A 19218-nucleotide genomic window follows, 5' to 3' on the forward strand; every position below is an offset into this window, starting at 1 on the left:
TTTGAAAATAAACTTGTGCTTGCCCTTGTGCAGGCTTATCAAGGGATCCATGTAAAACACACAAATGAAAAAAGCATAATTAAGTTCTTTGCAATCTAAATTTTAAGTTTAGATAGAACAAGATAGAGAGTGAGTAAAGTATATCCAAAACCTAATTTCAAATTTTGGGCTGCTGAAAATTAGAAAATACTGGCTCTTCTTGTTGTAAGAATGTTTATAACTTATCAAAAACTTATCAAAATAAGTTTTAGTGACCAATTCCCCAAATTAAAAATACAACTTTCTGTTATGCTTAAATGCTACTGTATTCTCCTAGCTTTTTTTTTTTTTTTTTTTTTTTTTTCTATATACAGGAGAGTAAATTGAAAATGTTTTGTTTTGCTGAGATCCAAATTCATCTCATTAACTTCAAGAATTTCTCGGGGATGCCTAATCAGAAGCCCCATCAACAAAGGCTCTCTATATAACTCAATGGTGACAAACAGGCACCTCCAAAGGACAATTCATATCTTACATGCATTGAGTCACGCTCTAAAACTGCCTCTTCTCATGGACTATAGAACAAGGTTCCTAATCTTAATTGGGTATTACAATTAACCAAAATTAATTCAGGCTCCAGACTACCAGGTTCTTCCAGTAAAAGAATTTTCCTTTTCCTTCTTAATCCTCAGAAAACATTTCTACTCATGAACCCAGGGAACACATAAGACAGAAGCTCCTGTCTTCCATTTGACCCTGCAGGCTTCTGGCAACCTACAAAAAATATCATCATCCTGGTGCTGTGGCTTCACAGAGTCATAACCATTTCCACAGCCTTAGACTGTGTGCAGTTTTCTTGGCAGGCTCCAGTGGGATTTCAAGGGGAGGAGCCAGCCAGACATTTCGAATTTGAAATTCACCCCATTTTTAAGTCACTGCCATCCACAGCAAGGAGCTTGAAAAGGCCACAGTGGAAAAAAAAGAGCAGACCACAATGACATGGCACTTCAAACCTGCAGTGTTTTGAACACAGGTGGAAAAGCAAAACAGAGTCCACCTGTACAGCCATGAGCCAGGAATCAGTCTATATCTGTGGACTGACTGTCTGTCATTATAGGCACATGAGTCCTGAGGACATCCATGGCACACGACTCAGATAAACACATACTCCACACCTTCAATAACCTGACTGTGATTTTGACACAGAGCAATGAAACATAAAAAATATCAGATGCAAGTATTTGTATAACTGCTCAGAACACACTTTCTCACAAACAAAGAACACCAACACAATGGCAACCTTCCAGAATCCCCTCCATGAACTCGGCCAAGTCCACTATTCTTTCATAAAACAGGTAAAGACTACATGGGCTAGCAGTGATATGTCAATAAAGTGAAGGTCATTTAGGAATGCTGAATTAGTATTTTCAGATTTTCCTCATGCTTCTTTCCTTGAAAGAATATTTTTTTCCCCCAAAGAATACTTGCAAAGGAAGAAACAAAGATATTCTCATCCTTTTTCATCCTGCTCTATGTGATATATGAAAAACAAAAGGGAAATGTCAAAAGGGTGGTTTAGCTTGGTTTTAAAGTCAAAATTCAGGTCTGTGTACTCTGGAAGGACTGCAGTGACTGATACATTTATGCAATTATGATGTGAGAAAAAAGAAATGGAAAATGCTACAGAAACAGAGATTGTGTTGTCTAATATTCTTCAGCCAAGATTTTCAAGAATGACTAATGATTTTGGCTGTAATGATGCCCAAATCACCTTTCTGGGAATTCATTTCCAGAAAATGCTGAGCATCCTTCCTCCAAAAATCAAGCCTCTTAAAACTGTATATAGCTGGGAAACCAAAAATAGAGGCATGGAAAACTTTCTTTAAATTTAGAATATTTTGTTAAACACCTACTTACCTAAAATGTCCCAAAACACACTTGGAAAAAATAATGTCATCATTAAGGTCAGATTATCTGCGATATAGCTGCAGTGTAGCAATATATACCCCAGAGATACTCAAGCAGCTCATGAGGAAAACTAGGGAAAATAATATATCTGACATATGTGGGTTTTAAAAATAGGCAAAAACAATGCCTCCAGACCTTTTTCCTTTCCATACAAAGACTGATACTTTTAAAATATTTTGTAGATTTACTACATTGAATTTACCACATTAGTGACTATCCATAATTTATACTATTTCATAATAATGTTTTTGCAGAAATCAATGTTTTTTTCCAAATACAGATGCTCTCCTGTAGTTACAGATACACTCTTTGAAAGCATATATGTGAACCCTATGGAAACCGATAGATCTGATTTGCATTTGTTTTAAGGGCTTATATATATAAGCACTTTAAAATATGCCACAGCACATGCAGTTCATATATGCTACAATTACTTAGTTTCCAAGTTCACTGGGAATTTGAAAATCCTCAGCAAATTACAAGACACAAACAGCTCCATGCAGGATTAATCCTCTACCTCAAGCAGTTTTACAAAAGTTTTGCATGATATATGTTCATCACACAAAGCTAAGTGCCCACCAATCAAACTGCTATGAATGCCCCCAAACTATTTATCTCTTTAGAAGATAAAGTGTGCTGTTTATATAACTTATTAAAAATTGCACCCTTGCATTCCTGTTTCAGATAAAAAGTGTGAGGGCACTGCTTTATCACTTTAACTATGTGTTTCTTTGAACATATTTGTGCTTTAAAGTAAACACCAATGCTAGTTTTTTTATGACTACTAAAATCAAAACACATCTTTCCAAACTAATCTGCGTAATGGTTGGAAATAGCCTTTGATTCAGTACCGTAATTATAAACCGGCATTTAAGTTCAGAAATACTAAAAGAGCATCAGTCATTTAAAATCAAATTAACAGTTTGATTAATCAAACACCAGACCGTCAGTCAGACAACATACTGGTGGCTTTGTTCAGTTACCAAAGAGGGTTTCCACTTTAAGCACCACAGATTTCATCAGCAAAACAAAATTTACTTGAGCAGAAAATTTTGGTTTTCTTTAGATGTGCTCTCTAGTATTACAAGGAAAATTCTCACTACAAGCCAAATTTTGCTTCACTTTTATGTGGTCACACAGCAGGAATAAAGAGACTTCATGGATGTATTTGCTGTCCCTTTGAGGCCCACTTCTCAGGCAGAAAAGTGCAGTGGGATTCTTGCCTTAGGAGGATGTGCATTAGTAGAATCAGGTCATGCTTCTGAAGCATACCCAAAGTGGTGGAAAAACAGTTTATTGACTTGTTTTTCAAAGGTGTTGATTATTTACTAAAATTTGAGAGGCTGGCACATGATAGATCATACATTCCACACAACCCTGAATCCTCCTCCCCTCTTTTAGAGTATTTTCTGTTCCTAGAACATGGCATGGAGTCTGAAGATCAGTCTTCTTCATGAAAATTCTTTGCATTATACCATATCTTTAATATAAAAACTTCTGTAAACAAGTCATTCAGCCTCACAGAACCTCTGTGAAGTATATTTAGTGTAGCTGAACCCCATTTGCCTTGGGGTAAAATTAGGGAGAGTAAGATTAAAAGGCTTGAGCAACTTAAGAGTCTATGGAGTCAACTTAGGTATACGGAAGAGCAAGAAATCTTACCTGACCCTAAACCTTCTATTTAAAACATTAAACCACACTAGAGAAAATATAATTGCTGTTAGGATATTAAAACCAAAAATGGAAATGGTAATGTCATAAAACTGTTCCACAGTAATAAAATGCAGACTGTAATATATCGTGCTAAAACAGCCATACAGCCCTGTGTCACAACACATTTTTTTCTCTGTGCTAGTGAGATCAACCAAAATTGAGAAACTGTGACTAAAGAACTGTCTTTTAAAACAAAGTACTTCAGCATCAATCCAGTGCAAGAAAAACACATACCAGCATGTCTGGCAGGAGATGTCTTCAGATATGTTGTATTTGACTTGTGAAGAAAAATGATGCTAGTCACCAAGAAACAGAAAAGACACACACTTCAGTTGACCACAAAGGTCACAAATAAAAACTCAAAGAGAGAGGGGGGATTCTCTTTATTCTGCAGTATCCAAATGCTCTTGGTTAAAGGCAATCAGGCAAAGATTCTGCATGCTTCAGAATCAAAGTTTTCAATCTTTTGGTCTTCACATATAGCTGGAAAACATCTATCAAAGTGAAGCTAGAGAGAGAGATTCTCACTGTACCAGTTCACCCGTTATTATTAGACAACTATGACAACCCTTCTGAGTTGTGAAACAATGTCAAGACGCAGATGTGTGCTTCTGGGGATAGGCCCATTTTCAAAAGAATGATTCTAAATGCATGTCCTCCACAATGTCTGATCTGGAGCCCACTTCCAGCATGGTAAGGAAGGATAAAATGGAATTATGCCAAGTATACCAACATAAAACCTCTAAATTCATAGCAGACGATTAAAATGAATGGGAAGAGGGACCAATTCCAGATTAAACAGCAGCAAAGGAAAAGCTTGAAGAAACAAAACCCACCACCTCGTATACCAAAGATCCTTCTGTCATGATTCAGTATGCAGCCTGCATAATATCTATGGATGTGTAACCAAAGAAAAATCAAAAATGCCTCTTGTAAATGGTGTTTTGAAAAACTGATAAATTATTGGCTTCATTCCACTACTGTTTTTGATACTCGTTCATTTATGATTACAATTCAAACATTTAGTGCCTTCAGATGTGAAACGCTTTCAGCCTAAAATACATATTATTTATTAGTAGCATTTTCAACAACAGTACTTTCAGGAATGCTTCTGCCTATGGGCCCATGAGGGGGCTGAAGAGTCTAATTCAACTTCATGCATTTTAATGTCTAATGCTGCCCATCTATATGCTATGACTGCTGAAAGTGAGAGACCTAAAGATGTGCAGCAAATGATTTGGCCAGTGGGATATTCCCACACACATTACAAGAAAACCCCACAAAACTGCACAAAAATGTAAAAAATAAAGCAATGCAATAAAAAAAAATAACCCACTACTTAAGTGTGTTAAGAATGAAGCAAAAATCACGGATTATAGGAAAGCTAAATACTTACGGTAAAAGCATTTTTTTTTTGCTTACATTGGCATAAAGACAAAAGGTTTCAAAGAAAATGTATATGGTTTTAGCCAATTCATTACAGTATTTCTGATTCTAAAAGAATTTCCAGCACAGGTCAAAATCTAATGACAGATGAACCATAATGTTTTCTGAGGTCTGGAGCAAGTATGTTCTGAAAATTATGGCTGCTTATCTAATCGCAGAAAGCTTCCTTTCTTCCTTTTCCTTCCACAGCCTTAGTCTCTCCATCCACAGCCTCATCACAGTTTACCATTACTTTTACCAATCCTTCTCACTATTTTTAAAATATCGTGTGTAAATTCCACCTGCTAACCACAAATACTGGTCAGATGGCTGTTTCAGTTATCAGGTCTCGGGAAAACAGAAGTGGTCATGTATTGCAATAGTGAGATTCAAATCCTGTATCTGCTAGATTGAGATCTTCTTTCCTCAGTATCCTCAGGATTGAATTGACTAGAACTTACTCCCTCCATCCCACAACCCCACTGCAAAGAAATGCCCTAGATTTTTATTCATATACTCTATAAAATATTCAGCTACACATCTGCACAACCGTATAAACAATTTGGACTTCAAATTTTGATTCAGACCCATTACACTCAGAATTAATACAGTCTGCAGTTGATGTTCCTTAATCTGAAGAAGTGACTTCTTTTGTTTAATTTTCAGGGTAGATGGATCATGAGATAACATCTAATGATGACTATTTACTGTTTTATCTTTAATCCTCAATGATATTAAAGGCTGGCCAGTTTTCAAATGGGGCAGCTAATAGCAGATAACTTAATCTGTTCACTTCCTGTTTAACATATCTACCATACTGATTTAAGAATACTTCAGATCAAAGAAAATTTGACCAAGTACTTTTCTCTGGAAAAAGTAGTATTAACAAAATCTAAAGTTTTCATCCATTTTTAAGAAATTTTACATGCTACAGTTTCTAGTGAACAGTTTCTGTTGTATTTGCTTAATTTGCTTGTAGCAAAAACATTTTATTTCTACTTCCTCACTTCAAATCATTTATTTTATACCTTTGCATTAAAATCTTGATATGTATCACGTTTCAACACCAACAAAGCAAAATCACTTGATTCTCAGGTTACCATGATTCAAAATTTCAAAAATAAAATTTCTCAGAATTCATGTCTCATGCAAAACTTCAACTTTCGTTACAAGCTGGAAAAAGAAGAGAAGGCTTCAACATATCAAGATGTGTTGAACAGCGGAACAATGTCATTTCTCAACCAGCTATACAATGCCTAATTTAGGAATCTGAATGGCTCTAAATCATAGTGAAAGTGTTTAAAATAGATATGGGCTTCATTTTTAGAAAAACTCAGAAACACGAATAATGACCAATGCTCAGGACTGAACTTTTAAACTCTTGGCTTCCTTACTTTCCTTCTCTCTTATTATAAGAAAAAGAAACACTACCACCACCACCACCCCAACAATACAGTCCCAACTGCAGGCAGTGAGGAAGTTTGGAAATCATTCTCTTCCAAATCCTAATGGACTTTTGGCTCTGTCACAGACACCCTGTCAGTCTTGGCATTCATATAGGAAATCTCACTATAAAGGCAGAGTGGGGACGAACTACCCCCTTTGACCTTAACATCTCGTCCACATGAAAAATAAGACCAGCCTATTTAGTTATTGCTATTCCAGAATAGTTTCCTGTGCAGACACAATACCCAGGAACAACAAAAGTCTATATCGTAACATAACAATTTTGCTCATAAACTAACTAATTTTATTCTATAACAGAATCTGCACATAGGAAGCTATGCTGGAATAGCTGCAATAAAATAGGTTATTCTTCTATACTTCGGTCAGCCAGTTTACCCAAGCAAGGTATTCCTGAGAGAAGGTCCCTTCTACGTAGAGTCCAGGCAAATCATTACAGCAGTAACACTTGGATGGCCATTAATGAATAAATCATATTAGCTTAAAGTATAAGCATCTGAAGTGAACAACAAAAGGGAGCAGTTCAGACAATTCAGCAGACTCAGTTCCCTCATTGTTGTCGACAAAATCTATCCTCTTAGAGTTTGTTAAAAGTATCTGAATTAGTTCAGTCTATTTCTTGCTCCCAAAGCATTTGATTAATAAAACATTTTTTAAAATATGCCCCAAGGACAATGAATATCTCCACAAGGTCATCATAGATGAAATCTACACTAAAAGCTCACTTGCTTTAATCTTGCACACTAAAATATATAATCCCCACTATTCACAAAAAAATTGTAGGAGTCTGGACCATTTCCTTGATAAATCTTAAGGGTGTAATAAAAAATCTTTCACAGTGTGTCACTGTGATTCTAATATCATTAGCAACTTTATTTCAACAGAAACTGTCACCCTCCAGATACGTGCTCCTGAGATTGCAGGATTTTCTTTTCCCCTTTGCATTAGTTTTAAATACATGCTCATACAACTGTACAGAACAATAGCACTCAGAGGAAAAAACTGCTATGGAAGGAGTTGTAATCAGCAAAATTCCAGAAAAAGAGGAGAAACAGGATTATTTTAATAGCTTTTTCATATTGGTACTTGCTGTATCTTTAGAACAAACATTTAAGGAAATTAAATCAAGATTTTTTCAGACTTCCTGCTTCCCTTGCAGCATTCTCTTCTTTTTTGGTCTATGCACTGTAGAATAGATTTAGCTCCCTGTTCATTTTCCACTTCAGATCACGCTATCCAAAGGGCATTTGAAGGACAACTGCACCCAATTAGCTCAGCCCGGGAGCACCAAATTGCATGGGATAAGAAGCTCTTCCCACAGCAGATAAACTGTGACATGCTATTCTTTATATTTTTAATTATAGCCAGTATTTCCAGGCAATAATCAAAGGACAATTGGGTCATCCACATAAAATGAAATTATACTATTGTAACATTGTTTTAAATGATGGAAAGGTCAATATCAATAAAAATGTGTGCTCACAGTTTAAAGTTCCTTTATCTGACATTAGCTGTTGAACATTATCTTCCTTCTGTTCAAACACTTAGAGCCAGAAAGTGAACCCAGCTTAGAGCCAGAAAGTGAAAACAGTTTACCTGTTGGGTCAAAAAACAGAATGGTATTCGCCCCCGTTTTTCCACTTTTTGCTTACTACAATGTGGGCAGCTGCAGTTAAGGTAGCACCTGACTGTGTTCTCTTGGAATCAGATCTGAATTCACTTGGCTTCTCCCATGGCAGAGCTTTCCCTGACCGTGACCTGACAAATAGTGTCAAATTCAGGTCTCTTGTCTAATATAGTCACAAAGACAAAAATCCAGGGCCAAGCCTACTTTCCTAATGGTAGTGATTCATAAAAGAGGGTATATTATTTAAACAAAAGTATTAACTATTTCTTCCATTGCTAGAGAAGATCTGAATCTAACTTACACTTTTACAAGTAATATCACCAGTCATGTTAATGCAGCCTAATATACATGTCTGTGATATGGCAAGAGAAAGTGCATCTCAAGTGGATTACATAAACCTCTCTGAAAAACTGGCTCCTACCATCTGAGCTTAAAACACTGTTCCTGTGTGCAATGTAGCAGTATCTAAAGGCCCCGAACTTGGGAATCCTTGTATTAGGTATGTTAGCCATCTTAAGGGATATTGCTACAAAGAACGTATTAGCCAAACAAACAGAGAAGGAGAATGAGAAAGATATGTTCATTTAGAGACTAATGATGTAAAACTAAGGCACAGAAATATCAGGCTACACTGGAAGGCTGTAGAGTTGAGCATCGCACCCATCAATGTATCTCATGTTGCTGAACCACAAGGTCACAATTCCTCTCTATAACTCCAAATTCATTTTGAATATTTGAACATATATAATTTACTTTTTCTGAGAAGGACTTTATATACAGCAGATTTTCATATTTTTGGAGCAACATAAAATTCCTTGAAATGAATCCAAACCTGAATAACAGTGTTTTAAAATTAACTCCAGTCATAGTTTAATTCATCCTTAGTCGTAATCCAGCTCTGGAAGGGGCTGAAGATCAAAACCACCGGTGATCACATGTATTCTTATTATAAGAGTGGCCATGCTGGGTCAGACCAAAGGTCTATCTAGTTGGATATCCTGCCCCTGACAGTGGCCAGTAGCAGATGCCTAAGGAAAAGCATCAGAGCAAGGAAAGCATACAGTGATCCTTCCCCAGCTACACTTCCAGCCTTCTGTGGTTTAAAGGCTTCCTGAGCCGGATGCTCTGACAGTAGTTTCATATGCTGAATTACCAGATTCAAATTCCCAGGCCTTTACTTTGTGTAACAACAGGAGAAAAATGTTCTGCAGTTAATTAATTCATGTGATAAGCAAGATATGTTTTTTAGCTTCAACACAATTTGAGTGCTCCTGCTGCAAAATTACATTTGTTTAGGCACATTTTCATGTCACACATCTAGACAAGAATTTCATCAATCTTCTCATTTCATTTGCTGTTTGAAGCAGCAAAGAATCCACAGTTTGTCCATAACAGATGCCAAAAGCCTAGAAACTTATTACACACTGCTCACAGTGTGGGTTCAGATACATTATCAGCATAAAAAGAAAAAGGCAAATTAGGCCACAGTAGGAGAACGCATTTTTAATATTAGAGTGTGTAGCTTGCATCTCTAATTTAATGCTGCTGTTTCCCAAAGTTATGCTGCATCATTCTAGGTTGTTGAAATGAAGAGACAACAGTGAGCTAAATTTTTACAAGCAATGCAGATGATCTGTGCACTTGATGAATTTCAGAGAAAGCGTCAGGGCCAAAGTGAATGAGACATTTTCAAAGAATTCTTCAGGCATTCATATTGACCAAAATTAGGTATGAATGTGTGCAATGTATCAGACTTGGGGGAAAGGGAAATTTTAGTGTATTGTTCCCAAAGAATAGAAAGGGAAAACCCTCAGCACTTGTAAGCAAAATCCATATACCCTCATTAAACTGTAAATGCTCTGTCTTGTTGGTTAAATACACAAATACAGACACATACCACAAAAACTATTCTCTCAAAAAAATCACTGCTTACCAAGAGGATTATCTGTGCCATTAAGGAACAGAGCATTTGTCACTTAAGACCAGCAGTGGAGTGGAATTCAGATTTTAAACCACACACCTCTCTCTGGAGCTGATGAAGAGTTATCTTATACATCATATCTACTGTCTTCTCCAGTTATACCAGAAACCTGGAAAGTCTATACAGAAGAATAGAAAAGAAATACAGCTGGTAGGAAAAAGTAAGTTGCAGAACTCGTAGTTTCAAGATGCATCTTTTCAAGATGCTGGCCTTGTGGGGCAAATATGTTTTGCCTAAATTTAAAGTTTTCTTTTAGGAAGAATCTCTTGACTAAGGATTAAGTAACTGATACTGCAGATGCAAAGGATACCTCAGAGGCAATGAAATTTTAAGTTATATTATTTTATTTTTATGAAGTTAGACTTTCTTCTGTTTAGGGGAAGGGAAAAAAAGAACATACTGTTCATATACATGGGAAGTTTTGACCTAGATAGGTGGAACCAGAAAAGCAAAAGCCTAGCCCCATTGACTTTAGGCTAAATAGAGGTCTTTACTATTGACAAGTTCAATTTCAGCAGTTTCAGTACCCTGACATTTTGCAATACTATTCAGAGAAGACAAGCTTTTCATAGCTTACCTGCTAAAATTACTGCCTCAGGATGATGAGTTCCTGCCTTGAGTGTTTACTTTCATAATATTCAAAGGATTCACATGCCTGCACCACAAGACCAGCCACCAATGAATATCATGTCTGCTCTGGCTGCTGGCTACCAAGAGGCAGACACAGTAGCATATGATTCAGAATTGTAATTAATCTCCTGATTATTCAGCCAACATTTCATTTAAGATGCTTAAAGCAAGTCATTTTAAGTTGTCCAAAGTAGGCAGTCTGCCAGCATTAGATATTTCCCTCATGCAAACTAAAGAATTCACACTACAGAAGGATTTCAAAAGCCTTACATAATAGTTAATTTAAAAATCAGCAAATTGTTACTAAAAAAGTAAAAAAGCTAGCTGCTCTTCATGATGGATATTCAACATGTTTGGGTCTCTTCTGCATTTCTTGGCTTGTTTTGGGGAATGAACTGTTTGAGACCTTTTGGTCTCTACTATAATCCAAAGTATTGTGTTACACGAACAAACAAATTAAACACAGCAATTAAGTGGGAAGAAGGTGTCTGTGATTCTTGATATCCTGAAGTGGAATTAAGTTAGCAGTGGCACTCATGTACTGAACATATTACTACTGTTAGATGTTTATTCAGCACCACTCCAGGGCCTCAGAGCCTTTAAATTTAATGTCCATGGCCAGTTTTTAAATAGAAAATCAGTAGTGCATATGTTTGTACTGTTTGAAATATGTACAGTTTGCTGAACTGAATCATTAGGCAAGCTTTCAACTGCCATTTTTATCACGATTAGTTCAGTAAAATATATAAACATAACAAGATAGGAAATATTTAAAGATATGTGAATGAGACATTTTGAAAGAATTCTTCAGGCATTCATATTGACAGAAATTAGATATGAATGTGTTCAATGTATCCCCATTTGTCTCTCTCTCTCTCAGGAAGAAATCAGGATCAATTCTGAGAAATAGGAGATATGTGAAATCAAGGCAAGAAAAGAGAAAATCAGGCCCAAAACTACTCTATGAAAATACTTTCCAAAGAAGTATAATTTAGAGACACCAAATTGAATAATAGCAAAATCTGTGAGCTGTGAGTGACAGAGGAAATAATAGAACAGTGAATTGATAGGGTTCAGCAATCACTGTCAGCAAAAGAACAACCTGTAAATTAAATCATATAAGTACTAAACCTTCTACATAATCTGACTCCAGACTGAAACAATTGCAGCAACTAATGGACTTTTTTTTTTTTTTTTTTTTTTTTTTTGCATTTCTGTTGTCTGACAAGTCAACAAAATAGGCAAGAGCATACTTGACTCATAAGAGTATAAGACTGGCTGAACAAGGTCAGACTGAAAGCGTCTGAAGGTGGCCAGCCAGCAACAGATACTTAGGGAAAGACTACAAAAAAGGAACAAGCACGGGGTGATGCTTCTTCTACCCTTCAGCTTTTGGCAACTTGCAGCTCAGGTATCTCTTGACCCAAAAGCTATATCCACTCCTTTGTGTTTAGCAGTACCTCATAGACTTTTCCTAGATCATTTATAAATACGTGGAACAATGCAGGTCCTCCCATAGACTCTATGGGAGAACACACTAACAGTCCCTCTATGAAAACTGGTAATTTATTCTTATCCCTTGTTTTTTTTTACCTCTGAGTAGCTATTAGTTCATAAGAAGGCTTTCCATCTTAAAACAGTAGGAAGCTTTTCAAAAGCTTTTAGAAAATCCCAGTGCATCATATTTATTACACATGTAAGCACATACAGAAGAACATGAGAATGCTCACAGCAGTTCAAATTACAGATCTACCCAGTCCAATCTCCTGTTTCCAGCAGTGACCATAAGCACATTAAGACTAAGAGGGTAACCATATATGATACTTCCATCTAAATATTCTCCAAGCTTCCAGCTGTTTTCAGCTCAGGGGTGTTCCTGTGCTTGATGTGTTTTGTCTATTTAGTAATCTCCAGAGGATCTCTCTTTCACATTGTCCTATTCCCTTGTGAACTCATGAAAACATCTTGTATCCACAACACCCTTTGACAAGAAACTCAACAAGTCCACACAAGTTTCATCATTTCCATAAATAAACACCTCATTTCAACTGTTCTGAACCAAGAACACACCAACTTCATTTGATGGTCCCTTATTCTCATATTGGAAGAAACAATGAAGAATTGATCTTTATCCACCCTTTTCATATCAGTCATGATTTTGTAGACAAAGTTATTTATTCTCAACCTAAAGCATCCTATCTTACTCAGTATAGAAGTTGTTCCATATCTTTGATCATCCTCACTGCCCTTCTCTGAACGTTTTTAATTTCTAATATATCCTTGATGAAACAAGAGGAGTAGAACTGCAGGTACTATTCAAGGCATGCGTAAATGTTGAATACAAATATTGCCATAATCACACCTTCTGATTTGTTCTCTATTCCTTTCCTAATAATTGCTAATATTCTATTTGCTCTCTAAACTGTACTGAGCACTGAGCTGATGTTTTCATGGAACTTTTATCATAACACCAAAGTCTCACTGCTGAAAGGTAATGGTCACTCAAATTCTACTATTTCACACATGAAGCTAGGATAGTTTTTTCCCAGGTGCAACACTTTTCATTTATTTATGCTGCATTTCATTTACTATTTTATTACCTAGTCAATCAGTCTCCTAAGGCCTTTTTGCAGTTCTTCCGAGTCTGCCCTCATCCATGCTACTCTAACCAATTTTATCATTGGTGTTTACTAATTATCATCCTTCATTATATTTCTTACATTTCACCCAATACAGAAGCCAGATTGCCTGAAGCTCCTTATATGCCATCTGGAGCTTTTTCAAAAATTGGCAATACATTTTAACCCTGTTCATTTCTTTAATAATGAGGCTGATTTGAACACAAACTCCACACCGTAGCTAATAATTTAAATAAATCCATATTTGAGTTCTTCTAGAACTCCTGCAATTGAACTATGAATCCTGCAATAGAATTCATCTTGTCCTGCTGATTTTTAATTGCACTGGTGAGCACTATCTTGTTGCTGTGCAGCTGGCCAAGCTAGTTTTAGGGAAAAAATCTTTTTTTTTTAATTTGCTTTTGATAGGTGGTATACTTTCACTCTGAGCCTCTACTGTATGGTCTTCAATCATTTTACCCTATTGGCTGCTCTTTTAAATTTCTCTTCAATAAGCTATTCCATTTTTATATGTTTTCCCCTTTTGAAGTTAAATATTACCACAGAGACTTTTTTTTCCACAAGATGCTAACTTTGAATTTGTTCTAATCTTTTCAGACTGACAAGTAGTAACATCTTCAACTACACTGTGTGCAGTGTTCTGGATTTATTCAAACATCACGTCTCCATTTTTGGATATTTGATTCATCACTAAAAGAGGAAAATTTTCTAGAGAATATCAAAGATGGTATTACTTAGTGGCAAAATTGCAAGCCTAAACTACTTCTGATGCATTAAAGCAATTCCCAAGCCACTGAGACATCCTCTACAAGTATGAATTGTCACAAACCAGGAACTCTAGGTTACAGATGAATAATGTTGTCAAACATCTTTCATATTATGGGACAATAAATTTTTATATAGAAAGAACAAGAGCTGTTTAAACTGCTTGCTTGCAATTGTAATTTTGCTACATAATACTAAGATTTCCCTATTTTTAATATAAACCTGCCATAAAAGTTATTCGATGGTGCTTGCATTTTGAATAACTGTGTAAGGATAGTAAAGTTAAATGGAGCCCCATATTTGGCTTCCAAGATGGTCCTCAACATTCTGGTTATTTTAGAAGTGAGCAAGAAAACAGAAGCCTCATAAACAACCTACAGTTATAATGGTGATTTCAGACCTCTCCTACATCTAAAAGTTTCACTGCCATAGCTTTGTTAAAAGTATGAAAAAATTATGGGAGACCAGTAAAAAACCTAGTGCAACCAAAGCTGTACCACCAAAAAATCCCTTCTTCATGAATTCAACAGTCAAAATTAACTCTAGCAGTATGGTTCTCTTTTGCAGCTGTAAAGTATGTCTTAATTACAGAAATTGGTAAGCATGATACCATCAGCAAACCTTGCATAGATAAATACAGTCTTAGCCACATCCATAAAATAGCACAGCTAGCAGTATAGCGTCTCCTAAATGCAAGTAGCGCAAAGGCTACTAACAGTTTAGTACCAGATTCAAGGTCCTATCCATGAAAACAAAGCTGATGTATCTGTATTGCAATGACTACTACTGCAAATTGATTTGAGACATTCTGGAAAAATCGAAGGCAACTTCATTTTCAGAAATGTGTGGGGTTTTAATTTAATTAAATGCTAGACCTTACACTGTTTGGAATGGCCCTGATTTGTGTGTCTAAAACCACAAAAAAAAAATCTACGGTAGCCCATGTGTTATTTAGTTTATGTGAAATCTCCCATCTTAGGATGTGCAAAAGGTGTTTAGAACTGGAATAAAAATACTGACTGCATGTCTCTGCTAAAATGGTCATCAGTGCAAATTACTGAGGTTGATATTTAAAGGCTAGATTTTCAGAAAAACTCAGCGTTCAACATATAGACACCTAGCTTGGTGGACGAGTTTTCAAAAGAACTTTGTCCCCATTTTGGCACTGAAATGTATTAATTAGATTTCCAAGGACTCAGTCCTATAAGGTACCAGGCATTCTGGCTCTGCACCAGTGAAGCACTTAAGCACATGTTTAATTCAAGCATATAAATAGTCCCACTGAAGTCACAGGGCTATTTCCACATTTAAAATCACTCACACAATCCATCCTGCTGCTGGCTCGGGGCCGGAATTTTCAGCACCTCACAGGAGTGGCTCCAAAGCAACGATGAGGGCTGGGCACATTTGAAAACCTGCCATAGGTACTGAGGCTTGTTAAATTAAGGAAAGTTTGTTTCCCCTTTGGCTGCCAGTTTGCCAGTAACTGGGGCCTTGCTCGCTTGCATCTATTAGGAGGAGGAATTGATAATACAAATCAGATATTTCTTTTTACTGCCCTGCTTATTTACAAAGAATGTATACAAAGTCTTACTTTATTAAACAAAAAGAAAAAAACAAAAATAATACCAAAGGTGAATACAGTTATTTCAAAATCTAAGTCTGCCCTCCCAGTAAGTGCGGTAGCTATCAGCTCTGCAAACACCTCTCCGTCCCACGGTACCACCTCTGCTTTCCTCTATTCACTTAACTTTCTGCCCACCGGTGTCCCTCCTGCAGTCAGCTACAGCTCAGCCGAGCTGGCAAGCACGCCCCGGGCACCTCCTCACCCCACGGGGTTAGCTCCTGTTTGGCTCTTCCGCAGCCTTGGACACTGGCTTCCTATTGTTTCTGCCACCACCACATAAAGGCAGAGGTCACTGTTCTCCCCTTTAGCCTGAGCGGAAAATGATTATCGCTGGTGAACAGCAGCTGGGCAAATGCCATCTTTAATAAACACTGAATAAAATGTTGCACAGAAATTGCCCTAAGGGCTGCCCATAACACCAATGTAAACTAGCAGTTGTAAGCAGGTCTGCGATCAGCTTGCAGATTAGAGAGGAGCTAGATGGCAGCCAGTATTGCCAACAGGAGTTGTCTGCTCCTATGCTGCACGATTTTTTTTTTTTTTAAGTCTCCCTGGCCACAGTAATTCAATGACAATGGGACTACTCCTGTGTTGCTCGCTCATATGAGTCAGAAGTTCACCATCTGGCTTTACAGGTTACATTAGCAGTACTGTAACAGCATTTGCAACTGCTTCTGCGGTACATTCACTTTTACTTTATTAAGCTTGACAGCCTCCCAACTGCAGCTCCTCTCTGATGTGCAGCGAGCACTGGGTCAGGGATGCCAAGACAATAATGTTAGTTCCAGCCTTGCATCCGATGGCATCTCTCTGCCACCACGTGCAAAACTTCCCATGGCCTTTTCATGCCCTCTCTGCAGTCTTACACACATACATACAAACACACACTGAGACCTGTTAAAACTGCCAGTGTTCTTCACTGAAAGGATGTTAACTTCTATAAATTTAGCACTTCTACAGAAAGCTCTGGGTAAAGGAAATTAAAACTGTTCTTTAAAATGATGCACATTCATATTATGTGTAGTAAACATCACACTGAAACTTAGAAAAAAATGCATACCAGGCAGCCAGCAGCTGTCAAGCATCAAAGATTTCATTTCAGTGTTATGTCAAAAACCACAGTGCTTTAAGGCTCGTCAAAACATGAGTACATCTCCAAAGCAGATGTCTTGACTCCTGAAGCTGTGGAATGGCTAGATCATGGAAAACTTTAAAAAAATGCTCACACATCTAACATTTTTAGGAAAGAAAAAGCATCTATACAAACACAGCAATAACCCAGTTACTCTTATGCCTGGCTACATTGGCTAATTTGGCATCTGTAGTTATCATAGATCCCCCTTCCCCAGCTGCTAGGCCCTTACGAAGTGTCTTTGTACCAGCTATTGTCTCAGTGTACTCTCTTGGTTTTGATCCTGATTGCTTTCCAGTTTTAAATGATTATGATACTGCTTGTTAGTGACCTTTTTTCTCATTTGTCTTGGTACAGCTCATACGGGTTTTTTTAATATATGTTAAAATATACCCTAATAGACTCTGCAAGAATATATCAGCCTAAGGATAAAAAAAATACATAAACATCTTACAAAAAAGAAAAACAACTTGTGTTTAATATAACCTTGGTCTAAGCTAACATGTTACAAAGTATATTGCTGTATGGATTCTGCTAATATACCTGTGCTAATATCTCTAAAACTAAATAGCGGAAAGGTACGGTTCTCCAGAACTCACTGAGATCACTTGGTGATTTCTTCAACTTCAGTGGTTTTAATTCGGCCTCAGCTCCACTTGAAATGGCTAAAAATCAGTAGAAGAAAAGTTAAAGAAATAAAAGATCTATTAATTGCATAAAGATGTACAAAACCATATCATGACAGATTTATGAACTGAAATACATCAAACTACTCTTACTAACTTCAAGGTTCTAGGGGAAATAACCATTGACATGAACTATAGCAGCACAGATATCTGGACTCTCAGAAAGCCTTTGACAATATTTCACTTGATGGATTATTGCATATAGTATTAAATATAAGCTGCCCTCAGGAAAATTATGAAACTGGATAAGGAAAATTACGAAACTAAATAATTGGTTTATAGGCAGAAAGCAGAAGATCAGACTTTAAAGTGTCTATTCACTGTAACATAGCAAGAATTGTTTTGCATAGGATTTTGTATCAGATAGACATTCTTCAATATTTTGAAAAAGAATTTACAGAAAAAATTTAAAAGATAAGATCTACCTACTGACATCAGCATCCAAGGTCTGGAGCTGGTTAAAATACAAAGAAATATTTACATTTTGATTGACTAAAATATAAGCTCAAGGTGATATAGGAATTTTAAATTCTATATGTAGAATGACGCACCCAGAAGTGATAATTTCTTAGTTAAGTACAGGTTAAATAACAGGAAAACAGTGTAATGGAGAATGCGATTTAATTAGGTATGGTCACAGCTGTACATTCATTGTCTAACATAAATCCAAACCTTAAATGTATTTTGCTTTTATCAGAAGGTTTCTTTTGTAGCACACAGAAATCCTCATGAGAATCCACAGCAGTTTCCCTACTAATTTCAATGGGCCAGAATTTCACCGAAAGTGTGTAGCATTACCAGATCTATCCGAATAAAGGAGGGCCAGCAGTAAGGTTAAATGCAACAGAGAAGCTTTTCCATATGAGACAGAATGGGAATATTTGTAACAAGTGTTGATTGCAGTGGGTAAATTTACACTGATGAATTTAGTCTGTTAATTTAAGGACTTTCTTTCTGTGAATTATCCAGTCAGATACATCAGATGCAAATATGCCTGTCTGAAACTACTTAACAAATGGTTCATGTAAATATACTTTGCATTCTAGGAAAGTTCACTTTCCTACCAGCATACTTCTGGCTCGCACCCACCTCAGATGTTCCTTTCATGTGTAGAAATGAACGGCCATCACCATCTGGATTGTTTCCAGGCAGTAACTAATTTAGATCAGTCTCACAGTTTCTGTAATGAAGATGCACACTAGTGTTTCAAAAGTCCTCTCTCCCTGAGTCTCAATGATGGAAATACACAGAAGGTTATTAAATGATATGTATGACTGGGTTCTTTAATTGCAGTGGAGCTGCTGATGGAAGCCATACCCTTACTTATTTTTGTCTTTGAAGGATATTACCTTGAGGTATATCCTCACAGGCAAAGAAAGATGTGGTTCAAAAAGACAACAGATTTTCTCAGAAGACACAGTTCACTGATACTTTCCATTATAGCATTCCAGAGTTAAAGTAGGAATAGTAATACAGTCCCAAAGCAGATGACTACTACTCATCTTCATGCCAAGTTAGAGCATTTTGTCTGAATCAGGTTTCCAGCTTGCAAATGCTGTCAGATTTCAGTGTGAAATCAAAA

General features: G+C 36.7%; 1 long non-coding RNA gene across 1 annotated transcript in view; it reads right to left on the reverse strand.

Annotated features, from left to right (window-relative positions):
• LOC112984052 (uncharacterized) overlaps positions 1-18781 on the reverse strand; it is a 155133-nt gene extending 136352 nt beyond the window's left edge. Inside the window, exons 1-2 of the long non-coding RNA XR_003259388.2 lie at positions 18726-18781; positions 17550-17615 (exon numbers count right to left, since the gene is read on the reverse strand). This is a non-coding gene — a long non-coding RNA (uncharacterized LOC112984052). The remainder of the gene's footprint in view (positions 1-17549; positions 17616-18725) is intronic.
• Positions 18782-19218: the final 437 nt, after the last annotated feature.

Source organism: Dromaius novaehollandiae, chromosome 2, assembly GCF_036370855.1.
Source record: "Dromaius novaehollandiae isolate bDroNov1 chromosome 2, bDroNov1.hap1, whole genome shotgun sequence".
In the NCBI taxonomy this organism is placed as follows: Eukaryota; Metazoa; Chordata; class Aves; order Casuariiformes; family Dromaiidae; genus Dromaius; species Dromaius novaehollandiae.